The following is a 14,137-nucleotide window of genomic DNA, read 5'->3' as shown; positions in this document are numbered from 1 at the left end:
TTGAGAGAGTCCGTAATTATCAAAAACTCTTTATCAGGGGTCATTTTAATGAAGGAAAGAGCTTTATTGATGGCATAAAGTTCTCCAGTGAGAATAGTAGCAGATTCATGTAAAGAAAATTTACAGGCGGTCTCGTTCGTTACGAATGCACATCGTACACCACGAGTTGTTTTTGAGGCATCAGTGAAGATTTTCTGGTGAAGTGGGTATTCAGATATTACAGTTTGGTAATCAACTTGGATCAGCTGGGGATTTGTGGTTGCTTTGCTCATGGATAGTAGCTGAGTATTTGTATTCGGTAAGGAAATACGCCATGGAGGAGTTCTTTTGAAAGTTTGGATTGGATTTGTGAAAATTCTTGCATTTGTGTGAGGTTGAGGGAAAGCATTTTCCGTTCATGAAATGGAATATTTGCTTTTGTAGTGGGAGTGACTGGGACGATGAAGGGTTGTTGAGTTTGATGGTCTTGTCGCCTGGCTGCATATGTCTTAAAAGGTAATTCTCCAAGTTCACAGAGTAGGCTGTCAACCGGGCTTGTAATAAATGCTCCAGAGATGATTCTAAGTGCGTTGTTATATACTGTATCCAGAGCTGTGAGGGTGGTCGCGGAAGCAGACGAATAGCATATGCAGCCGTAGTCTAATTTTGACCTTATTAAAGTTCTATATAAAGTCAATAATCTCCTACCATCTGCGTCCCACTGTTTATTTGTCAAGCATTTCAACAGGTTTAGCATTTTTTGACACACTGTGACAAGATATTCAATATAGGTTTTCCATGACAGTGACTGGTCAAATGTCAATCCCAAATATTTTATTTCATTTGTGTATCCTAGTGTTTCATTCTTGAAAGTTAAGTTTGGTGGATTCTGGGTTTTATTCGGTCTTTTCGTGAAGATAATACATTTAGTTTTATTGGAAGAAAATTGAAAACCGCTTTTCCTTGACCAGTCTTCTAACTTATTTAATTTCCCTTGCAGAATATTGACCATATTTTGAATATTTTTTCCCTTCACAGATATTATTAAATCATCAGTTTCTGGTTTCTGCAGATTTTGTAGCACATCATTAATGTCCACAAGGAATAAAGTGGGGCTGATTACAGAGCCCTGCGGTATCCCATTCTCTACGTATCTTGGTGATGATAACACACCATCCACTTCGACTCGAAAATATCTCTGAGAAAGAAAATTTTCAATAAAAGCCAAAATATTGCCCTGATATCCCCGGGATACTAAAGTTTTGATAATTTTATGATGCCATGCTATGTTGAATGCCTCACATAGGTCAAAGTATACAGCGATATATTTCAGATTATTTTTGAAAGAACGAATTCTTCTCTGTCAATCCATCTATTTCATTTTCGGCTACTTGACGTCCCACAAATCAGTCATAGCCATAGCAAAAGTATAGTATACACTCCTCCTCGCTCACCACAAATCATCACCACCAACGCTGACCGCACCTTCAAAAACGACCTCGTTGACCCATTCAATCTTCTGAATAATTCCAAACTCGTCTTCAAGATTCATTGCCCTACTCTTCCAAATGGTTGTCCTTTACCGGTGGTCCACTTTGGGATTTGTTCTCCCGACCATCGAACGTATTGTCAGCACATTCTGCGACTTGACGATCGAGACCGCACAGGTGTGGATGTCCTTGAATTCGGCGCAAAACCTATTGTTGAAGACTAAATTTCGAAATGAATATGGTCATGAATAATTCCCAAAGCTTGGGCCGGCACAGGAAAGATACATTTGGATGGAGTCAGTTTTGAACATGTGACAAAATCCCGGGCGTTTATAGAGGGTGTCCCAAAGGTAAATGACCACTCGCTTTGGAAACTCGATTCGGCAATAATGGCGTACCTCATTAGTTTTGTTTTTTTTACATCTGACTTGCAAACTTTCAACCTTATCAGAAATGTGATACACTGATAAACATAAACAACGAACTTACAATTTCCTCGGTGTACCGAGGAAAACTTCCTACTCCTGAACCCTGCAAAAAGCCAACCTATTCCTATTGGATCATCCTTCAACTTAAGAAGCCTCCTTGATGGGTTCCATATATGCATTGGCAATGAATACATTCCTTCTGAATCTCAGTGTTATTTTTGACCAACAATCCGAAATCTCCAAGCAATTAGGTGTCGTTGCAAAGAGGAACTACCTGAGCCTTAAAAAATATTCACCCCAAATGCAATCTTGATACAACCACTGGAAAAATGCTTGGCAATTCCCTTGTCCTCTCGCATACTAGTTACGCTGACATAGTATATTTGGAGTTGTGTATAGTAAATGTGATTGTTTCAAAAAATTGACCTCTAGTTTGTGAGGATCATAAGAATACATAAGATACATACATAGGATACATAAGAAGCCAAAAAACTCGAAAGTACGTACAAGATATGATGGTAATTTTGAGTCTGGTGAACAACGTCATAATAACATCATGAAAAATATGCATTAAAAGTGGATGTATATACATCATTACACACATCTCGTCAAACTTACATCACTACTTCTAAATGTCTATACCTCTTACAGAACTTTGCTATGCGTATAACCATTTGACATTTGACATTTAACAAATAAACGCACTGCGCTTCAAACCCACATCTACGTATATTGCAAGACTCAATATCTGACACATGCTAAGAACTCGTGCCATTTGGATAACGAAGCAAGCCTCTACTTTATCAAAGCTTGGGTATATGGAAATGTGTTACAAGGGAGATCAAATAGGAACCGCGACAGAATATAAAATATATGATTTGGTGGGTGAGTATTGATGATTTATTGTTCCAGATTCTTCAGATGTTGGTTTTGATCATGGACTTTGAAGATAGTGATGCTTGATTACTATTATTGTGATATTGTTCAAACTATGAATATTCATTTCCTTAGCTTATAGCGGAGTCTCATATAACATGTGTTTGCGGTACAATGTATTGCACTTCATTTCAAGTAGAACTCATGTGATTTTATTCCATGAAGAATGTTTGGAACACAAACTGAGTAGAGAAATGTATCTTCTGTATAATTCAGTGTTCATATAAAAGTATTTGTTTTGAAAGAAAGTTTTTCTTTCGTGTAATTCAATGCTCATATGAAAATAGCTGTTTCAGGAGGACTTTATTCCAGTTTGTGTCTGAAAGTTACTTCTTTGCATGTATAGAGTACTTGTATGTATAGAGTTACTTATTTTCGAATTGATTACTTCCTTCCTCTCTTTGGAAGATTCCTACATCATTTTTTGTATCAAGATGGAGTAGTAGAAAGCCAAAAACTTTCTTTCCAAAAATTAATCACTTCTAAAAATATAACCCCTTCAATTAAAAAAAAAAAATTCCACTTTGAAATATTTACCTAATACTTTATGGCAATGAAACAATCTGTTTATAACATTTTGAATACATCAGTAGACATACAGGATTTTCAATGACTGAAAAACTACTAGCGGAAAATATTTTGAGATATACCTTTTGCACATACGGATAATACACAACCCACTACAGATTATTCTATAAACCTTCACAAAACAACTCGCACGGGCACTATGTACCTGCCCAGAAATAGATCGAGAATCATCAATAAAATACCTAGGAGTGACTCTGAATCAGCACATTCGCTGGACCGAGCACATCTCGAATTTAAATAAACGACTGAGAGCATTACTGCACAGATTTTACACTTTATGAGATATTCTCTCACGCAAAAGGCTACTAATGCTTTATACTTCCATAGTAGAATCCATTCTAAGATACAGTATTATTATATGAGAAGGAGCCTTCGTTAACAACTTACGTCCTTTACATATCATACAAAATTCCATCATAAAAATCATATTCAGAAAAAAGAATCAGTATTCCACAAATTTACTATATGAAGAAACAAAAATCCTACCAATCAGTCTTTTGTATGTTCATCAATGTATAATTCGAGTTCACACAACTAAATGCGAAGCAGATCTGTCCAACCAACCAAACAAACTAGTAATGAAGAATTAGCAATACATACATTCAGAAAAGCTATAACCCAGAGAATGAATTTATTTTTCGGTACAATGAAATACCAGTACATTTAAAAAAAATAAGAAATTTCAAAACTGAAATGAAGAACTATATCCTGAAAAACAAGGACACTTTCCATAAAATACAACGATAGTGAATGCACCCACCTTTTGTTGCTATCTCTGTCTTCAACAAATCGTCGAATGTCTTTCAGAATTTTGGTAAAAATACGTGCACACATTAAATATACAGGTGTTTTGAAGTTATGCTTTACATAAAAGTTAATTACCTTCCTTATTTTTCAAATTTTTTATTTTGTAAATCTTTGCCCGCCAAAATTTTTAAGATAATTTTATGTACAACACTAATATTTTTTTTAGAGAAGCCTTGGATAAAACACACACACACAGGCAATTATGCCCAGTTATGTTTTACTCAGAGAGCAAATCCAACCCCATTTTGTAAAATTGTAATATTTTTTTTGTACATGCAATACTTGAATAAGAAAACTTGAATAAGCTGTTCAGTATTTTACTGGGTAATTAAATCCCAAAAAATATTCATAACATTTCAAAACAGACGGCTTCTAGAAGACGGTCATGAATTCAAGTTGTTTGAAAAGAGATCGAAATAATCGATTTTTTTTACATTTCTGAAATGATGTTTTCACAATGAGCCTGAAATAACGTAATTTCAAATTACTAACAATTTCCGACAAATGATTGTTGAGTTCCAGTACTTTATAATACCTACAAAAATATCTTGTGTCTTACTATTTTGTTTCATCACCTGAAATAAAAATATTCGTCCATTGAGAAAATACGAATTTGCATCAACCTAAAGAAAATGATTTGATATGAGGCACGAAAAAGATGTATATATGACATCTTCTCGTCATGAACGTAATTGTTCAGAACCATTTTGCAATTACCATGCTTATGGAGTTGTCACCATAACCATGAAGTACTTCAAAACTCTGAATGTTTGTAATGTTCGTTTTGACAAGTTTTCGAAAGATTCACGTCGAATTAACACCAAGAACATGTGAGAAACGAAAGAAAGTCGCTATTTCACTGAGTTGTCTCCCAGCCTTTGTTCGATCCTTTCACAACCGATCCATCCTAGCCTTTACGCATTTGTTATTAGCGAATAATTATGACCGTTGGAATCCATAAGAATGCGCTACATGAATGTTTCATGCATCTAAAAACTATGTCTCGGATGGGGAGTCCGCTGATGATGTTGTCATCGGTTGTCAGACTGGGCCAATTTAGCCCTATAAGGCCTCGACCCACAGCATAATGAAGATGCCAACTTTCTTATATATCAATCTATACGTTGCGATTTATCGAGTCAGTTTTTGCCGATAGTCTAGAAGCGCCCCCGCTTGCAGCTAATTGAGTATCTTCCAGAGATCGGCGTTTTCACAAGCCCGAAGACAGACGGTGAACGTCTTCTTCAGCTGGGAACTTCTTGGAAATTCATCTGCTCGATGAGTGGTCAAAGAAAGGCATCGACGGTCGTTTAAGCAAGGAAGTGAGACAAATTTTTTTCATGACAAAATAATTTGTATAGGATACACTATAAAAACTATAAAAACACACTTTTGTCTATTTTTCACGATAGTTTTATACAGCGTGACTCACGGTCGATGGTGGGTTAGACGTTTCTGGAAAACGCAAAGCATGATTTTTCTGAAAATTCCACCTCTCACATTTCCTAACCTGTTCTATCGATCTAAAATATTATCAGCATTGCAGCGTTGCCACTTCTATCAAAAAGTCCTAGGAATTATATTTTTTTAAATGGAACACCCCGTATATTAATACATTTTTGGAATCGCTCTGGTATCTTAATACTTTTTTGTCAAATGTCCTATATCTATCTCTATCTGTTTTCGAGATTGAAAATAAATTGTGCTAAATAGAATTCGTTATGATTCACATGGTGAATATGGTCCAAAACATAGCCTTAATTGAAATTAAGTACATCAGTACTCTCAATTCATGAAAAGTTTATATTTTGATGATAGTTTGAGCAACTTTGAAATATTCAAATAACACCAAGAAATCGACTCCATATCATACAGGGCGTGCTAAAATTACTATTATTTCCATTGTCGAAAGTTCATTTTTTCAAAAAAAAACCCTATATATTACTCGGTGAATTGAAAAATGCTTCAAGATGATATATCATGTCCCTATACCTAAATCGTCAAGTTTTCTCAAAAAAGTCGCTTCTTCTAGAAACATTATTTTTTTTTAGAATTTGGATTTAGGTAGCAGTGGAATTATCAAGATTATAGCAGTTCGGTTACTTTTATAAGTAATTTACAAAGAGTTATCGACGGTGTTTCGAATCATCTTCCAAAATGAATGCAAATATCGATTATTCAAACGAAGTTTTTATGAAATTATACAAGGACAGTGTGATCAAATCATTGCCAGAACTTGTAGAAAATTCAACCAAATGTATCCTGAATTAACACCAATGAACGAGAGGAAGTTTGTAAGATTACAACGTAATTTCCTTAACTATGGCTCCGTGTTAAAAGCGCCTTCAACATTACCAAAACCTGTTACTTCAAATGAGGACAATACTGTTAACGTTTTGGCATATTTTTATGCAGATCCAGAAGCTTCCATTCGCAGTGCAGAAAAAGATTTAGGTGTATCACATGCTTCAGTACAACGAACTTCGAAAAATCACGGAATGCATCCGTATAAATTTACCAAAGTTCAAGCTCTAAAAGCAGACGACTTCGAACGTAGAATGCATTTTTGTGAATTCTATTTGATTCATACACAGGAAGATCGGGAATTTTTGTCAAAAATAATTTGGAGCGACGAATCACAATTTGCGAGGGATGGTATTTTCAATGGGAGGAATAAACATTTTTGGGCTGATCGTAATCCTCATGTTACAAAAGAAAAGGGTTTTCAAAATAAAATTGACCTGAATGTTTTCTGTATTCTGAAGAACAATGAAATTAGCTTTTTTATTTATGAAGGCACACTGAATGCAGAGAGATATCTCCAAATATTAGGGACGACTGTAACCGATTTTTTTGAAATTTTGCCTTTAGAGGAATATAGGAATTCGTGGTTTCAACTGGACGGAGAGCCAGCTCATTCCACCCAGGAAGTTTCCAGGAAACTTGACGAACTCTTCGACAATCGTTGGTTCAGACGTTTAGGGCCGTGGGATTGCCCACCGAGATCACCCGATCTCACGCCACTTGATTTTTTTTCTGGGGTGTTTTAAAATGAAGAGAATACAGTACTCCAGTGCCTACCAAAGATGAATTGCGACGGCGAATAGTGCGGAGTATTGAAGATCTGGATCCCCAGGAATTTGAAAAAGCAACCACAAGTCGTGTACAAAAAACATTTTGAAGTGTTTATAATGTAATGGACAACATTTTCAGCATTTATTGTGAAAATGTGATATTTTGTTTACAATTTTGTTATTTTGAATCATCCTATTCTGTTATTGTCTGTACTTTCACATGTTTTAGCCCACAAAATCTTACTTTTCACCTAGAAATGACTGATTTTTGGTACAGTTGTTTCCTGAAAACTTTGAGCCATAGTTAAGGAAATTATTTTGTAACCTTACAAACTTCCTCCCGTTCATTGGTGTTAATTCAGGATACATTTGGTTGAATTTTTTACACGTTCTGACAATGATTTGATCACTTTGTTCATGTATATAATAAATAATTTCATAAGAACTTGAATAATCGATATTTGCATTCATTTTGGAAGATGATTCGGAACACCGTCGATAACTCTTTGTCAATTACTTATAAAAGTAACCGAACTGCTATATGCTTGATAATTCCACTGTTACCTAAATCCAAATTCTAAAAATAAATAATGTTTCTTGAAGAAGCGACTTTATTAAGAAAACTTGACGATTTAGGTATGGGGACATGATCATCTTGAAGCATTCTTCATCATCTTTCAATTGATCGAGTAATATATAGGGGGTTTCATTCGAAAAAATGAACTTTTGACTACTTCTATGCACAATGGAAATAATAGTAATTTTAGCACGCCCTGTATGATATGTAGTCGATTTCTTGGTGTTATTTGAATATTTCGAGTCTGTCCAAACTCTCATGAAAATATCAACTTCTCATGAATTGAGGGTACTGATGTACTTGATTTCAATTAAGGCTATGTTTTGGACCATATTTAGCACAATTTAATTTTTATCTCGAAAACAAATAGAGATAGGTATACGACATTATCAACAAAATAGTATCAAAATTCCAGAACGATTCCAAAAATGTGTTATTATACGGGGTGTTCTATTTAAAAAAATAAAGTTGCTATGACTTTTTGATGGAAGTGGCAACGCCGCAATGCTGAAAATATTTTAGATCCATAGAACAGGTTAGGAAATGTGAGAGGTGGAATTTTCAGAAAAATCATGCTTTGCATTTTCCAGAAACGTCTAACCTACCATCGACCGTGAGTCACGCTGTATTTGTTGACTAGTTTCGGTCATTACACCATTTTCAAAACTAGAGAAGATTCCCACATTTTTTGTATCAAAACGGAGTAGGAGAAAGCCAAAAATTTTCTTTCCCAAAACTTTTTCCAGTGAAAATTTTTTCAATGCTAATTTGAATCATGTCAGTTCAGGAATGGATTTTATAGCCAATAGTAATTTATTACAAATCTTTTCGCCAATTATGGATGGAGAATTGAAAAGTACCTGTTTCAAATTACAGTATACAAACATACAGATCCAAAAAAGATACCGATTCCTGTTCAACTTATTTCTCTAGCTGAAATGATGTAATGTACGGAAAAGCTATGGAAGAATTATAGATTTGACCCCTCGACCTTCAATTCCAAGGACAAATTATCATTTTTCCAATTTTTTCAATAAATCGTGGAAATTTGCAATGATACAAGTTTTCGCAATACCCTGAATAATATAGAATAATTTTTATTTGAAATTCAAAATCAACCTTCACCTTGTGATTTGAGAGAACTCCTTATTTCATGCATAAAAGTAGCATTTATAAGGATCACTCAATAAAAAGAAATATCGAAGAAAACTTTTTTCGAAAAAAAAAAGAATTGAAAAATTTGAAGTCGTTTTCCATAGAAACTATGAAAAATTCAAAACATTTATTGGGTTTATTTTGATAGGCGTTGCTGCCTCCTGCCTAAAAAATTTCTGGATGTCCCTGTTTTGACCATCCTGCATTTTCAACTCATTCAAGACAATTTCATGAAGTTTGCTCTGATCCCATCTGCCAAAGTACGCTCAATAAATCACCAAGTGAGACAAGATCCTTGGCGAAATCCACTTTGAAACACATGCGCCAAATTCCAATTGTTAGACGCCTCATCGCGCATATCTCAGCCGGCTAATTGAGGATCGTTTTCACGGCTGACGCGACTGTCAAACAACTACCGCTCCGCCACTTCATTTTATTTCCACGACCGTTTTAGATCGCTAAAAAACACTCCAAGAAATGACAAGTTTCTCTGTGCTAGATACAATTATACGAGCTATTTGCCGCGGTCTAAAATAAAATTCATCGAGATCTGGAGAGAGCAGAGTTGGCCTTGCCCAAAGGCTTGATATTTTTTCATGATTTTCAACGATTTGGAAAGTTAATTTTGGGAAAGTGGCGACTATTTTCAAAAATTCATTAATTTACAATGTAAAAGAGAAATCCATGATAATAGTCAAGGTCGAGCAGACATTTTTCTTTGTTTGCTACTCGACAGTTGTCTTACTTTGAATTTTTACTCATAACAGTCTTGTTTCCTGTACTGGTCTTCGTTGGATCTATGAGATATTTTTCTGGATTTAAATCGCTGGAAAATTTATTAGGAAAAACGTTTTTAGCAAGTTTATTCCACATCAACACAGTTCTCCAAATGGAAAAGTTCTTAAACAGTGAAGATTGGGGTTTACTGAGTTGGACTTCAAAACGATGACCAGCCAACCTAGCGTTGATGGTAAAAGTATGAGAGAGATATCCATCGACGGTTACTTGCAAGTAACGTTCTTTAGGAAAGCTGACGAACACAAAAATGATCGACAAGCCATACCATTAAAGTTTGTCTATGTTTCTTTGGTGCTATTTGGGAAATGTTCTTAGAAAACCTCTGTTATCATCCGGTGCTGATCCCTGCTTTGTTAAAATAGTTTTTCTTTCAATGGATGCTGTCTTCATGCAGGTCTCTTCCTGTTTTTCAAAGTATACATTCTTCAAGTTTTACACATTTTGTGACCTTTCTGCAGCATCACATTGTCACCTTCAAAGCTGGTTCAAGACCCATATATTGGGATGGTCTATGTTTAGCACACTCATCAGTTGTTCTTCTGTAGTTTTTCTTCTGGGCGCCATTGAACCACTGGAGCCTTTGATTTGTTTATACATTTTGTTGCATACAGGGTGATATATTATCTGATTTGGTATCCAAGTCACGAATATTGCCTGGTCTAATACTATGGAGTATAGATTTCACGCAACCTCATTATAAGAATTCTAGCAGGCCTGTTTAAAACTTCGTAAAACAGCACCTACCCGGTGAAGAATACGTATCGAAAAGGATACAAATGGAATAAACTGTTTATAAAGACTAATAACTTGCAAAAATGCAGAAAATCTCAAAAACTTTTATTCTGACAATTCTCATTTCAAAATCTGACAAATGATTTCATTTATTTGTATGAATCAGAACACAAAATAGCCAATACTGGGTGCTTCAAACTCCATGAAATCTCAACGATTTTCAATAAGGACATTATTGATCCTTCATTGTCGTTTGTTTTATTGTAAATTCCAAGTTGGTGTATAAGTTTTCTCACAGAGTTTGGTGTTTTAGATTACATTACTGCTTACAGCAATGACGAAATGTATTCCTCATAAACAAGGAGCATCTACAAGACTATCCTTTGTGACATAACTTTTATAAATGTCTCTCGAATATAATTCAATGTCCGTAGTAATATTAGCCGAGGAAATAGTTCTAACAGGCAATAACCAGATACTACAGCATAGGAGAGTTGGAAATATTCATTTTCTTTGCTCTCTCCACTAGTTATCTGTTATAAGTCATTCCAACTATTGTTCGCTGGAATATTCAAAGGAATCAACAGAATCCATTTGTTTGGAGCCGCCTCTGATGAAGAACTGAATGAACATCTGTTTTCGAGCGGTGTTGCTGTTGCACATGTATGTAATTAGTAGAATTTTTTAAGCGTTTTGTCACTTTTTATAATTGTTCCAAGTGAAATGCTTTTGATGTTGAGGTTCATTTATCAAAGTTGAAACTCAAGAAATGTTTTCCTCCTCCTCTTCGTCAGGTATTATTCGTTGTTAATGAAAGATGAGCGTCACTTTCTTGTTCCGAAGTTCTCTACCTACACGTGATTCTGTGATCTTGCCGGTGAACACATTGTGAAATTTTGTGGAAAACAAATTATTTTTTGGCATCTTGTCGATTAATGATGAAGTGTTTCACAATTTTTTGGAAATTATTTCAATTAAGTTATTCATCGTACAAAATGGAAAGAATATTGATTCCTCCGGGCAGAGATAACCAATTTTAATGCAGTTTCATCCCAGAATAAAACCCCTTCTTCAAAGTATCCCTACTTGGTCTACAAATCTCTCGATTTTTATTTCAGTTTGATGAAGAAATACTTTATTTTTTCCCTGAAAACTCATAAGATATATATCAAATATATTGTGTATCTGACTTCGTTTCACTTTTCGACTTGGTCAAGGATTCGGTTTTGTTTAATATGAAGAAATGAGAAGATTATTTTTTCGTACCGTCAACAACCACTTTTTATTTAGAAATCTCCCTATCAATTGTCTTTAAACAGGTTTAAACAGGAAAATTGATACAAACATACTATAAAATTAAATGAACAAGATTAACAATAACCAACGTGTTGAATGAAACTTCCGCAGGAACATATTGGCATGAGTTTCCAATCATTGCATGCATTATCATGCAAATAGATTTCAAGATGTTATTTCTACTCTTCTATCCCGCACACAGTAACATAATTAGTTGTTACAGCTTTTGATAGTCAACCAACCACACTAAGAGCATTACTAATTCCAATAAACTTACTAATGTAAGGTTTCTTTTAACCGCATTAGTGCAGTGTTCATTGTTTGCATCATTTGATCACGTTACAACTATATCTGGGTTAAGAGAATCCTGAGCTTTATATCAGCCACCAGAAAGATACATCAATGTGAATATCAAATTATCTAATAGAACAATTCGTTCGGGCCAGCCTCAACCCAATTAAATTGTAGGGTAATGGACTGAAAACTATCAGGAAACAACTGATTCCTTGGCTAATACCACGAAGGGCGTGAACATGTGGTTGGTTACACCGTTCACAGGCAGATGGAGCGATGGCAAATATGTTGCTTGTTGTTCGCTTCAGCCTCGTTGAGGAATACTCTGAAAGGAATTCGATTTTCGATAATGGGAAATTATCTGCTCCATGTTGGTGATACCAAATACCCTGAAACCAGTCTGCAAGTGTGCCCGTTCCAATAATTTAAAATCGATTCCAACAGTTGTATCGCCAACAACAGATGCAGGAATTAATTCTGTGGAGAATCCTGCACTGATACTTGTTGAATATAATCCAACGCCCTTCCTGGTATCAGCCAGGGAAGTAGTTGTTTTCTGTTAGGTTTTAGTCCATTAACCAACAGTGAAGATGAGTTGTTACTGGCCGGAACGAATTGTTCTTTCAGATAATTTGATTCACAGCCAGTATGCCCCCTTACAAATGATTTTATGTATTGCTTCATGGAGATTCGTGACCACTTCCAAGTGAATTGAGTTAGCTCTTTCATCTTTCCCTTTTGGATAGTACGGTTTTCTGGTTCAGTACCGTTCAATCGTTTCCCAGTTCAATAAAGACCTCCCAGATGGTATAAGGGATGTCTTTGAACTTTTTTCTACTAGTGTTCCTTCTTATGGAAGATCTGAGCTTTTGATCACCTGTTTCATATTTTTGATTTCTCACATCCTTCACCAATCCAGATCTGCAGATCTCTTCAAACAGTCTTTCATTCAATTCGGGTAGATGTGAATATACCGCCTTCTGTAACAAACATAACACTACTGATCACAATTATTATCTATTGGAAAATACAGGCAGCTACAAAGACTCAGGAGTATTCTGTGATACCAAACTCTCATTCGCTCTTCACATGGAGAAAAGTGTAACTGCTGCGAGAAGAATGATAAGACTCATATTTAGCAATTGTAAAGATTTGAAAAACATGGAAAATTATATTACTCTCTTCAACTTATTTGTTAGATCCCATGGCTTAAATCTGTTCAACGACGGTTTGAGAAATGGGTCGTCTTCAAACTAGATGTTTGCCACAGACAGGCAATAGGTAAAAATATATTGTTGAAGTGTTTTCATTACCTTTCTCTTGAAGACAGAAGAACTTATCATTCTTGCGTATTCACATACAAACTGGTAAACAACCTTGCCAACTCACCTAAACTTCAGTCTCAACTATAGTTTCATGTGCCAAGAATTAATGGTAGAACTGAACAATGTTTTTACCTAACAATACCGATAATCAACAGACTGAACAAATGACAACTTATTTGAGAAATGTAGCTTTCACAAGATGGCCGAAAGTCCCTGTTGCAAGACCCCATGTTTCCTATATTCGACATTTACATACCAAAATTGTATACTATGTCCTGTGATTAGATCTAGTACCTGTTTGGACAATAAAAGTTTTTTTGCTTGCCAAGTCTATGTAGACTTTTAATGAACTCTTGGTTACATCAATGTAAGACTTTATCTAGGTGTGGAGCATGTTCTATTATTATATCTACTCATATCCATTTCTTCTTAAAGTATCGAAAGAATAATTGCAAGAGATTCCACTCTATATTCGGATCTTGTCCTCTTCTGATCTATGTTAGGTCTACTAGCCAACAAATTCTGGTAGATTGATTGGTGGTTGGATCCATACTGTTCTTCTTGAGTTTGTTCCCCACTTGTTATTCACCTTTTTTTAATTTCACTAGTTCGGACTTCCATTGTCTGATATTATATAAAACGATTTGAAATCCCTGAA

The sequence above is a fragment of the Leptinotarsa decemlineata genome, unplaced genomic scaffold, assembly GCF_025532065.1.
Source record: "Leptinotarsa decemlineata unplaced genomic scaffold, Ldec_3_MD MMD2_tig00001719_RagTag_RagTag, whole genome shotgun sequence".
Classification (NCBI taxonomy): domain Eukaryota; kingdom Metazoa; phylum Arthropoda; class Insecta; order Coleoptera; family Chrysomelidae; genus Leptinotarsa; species Leptinotarsa decemlineata.
The sequence above is the reverse complement of the archived record's forward strand: the minus strand, read 5'-3'. Positions refer to the sequence as shown.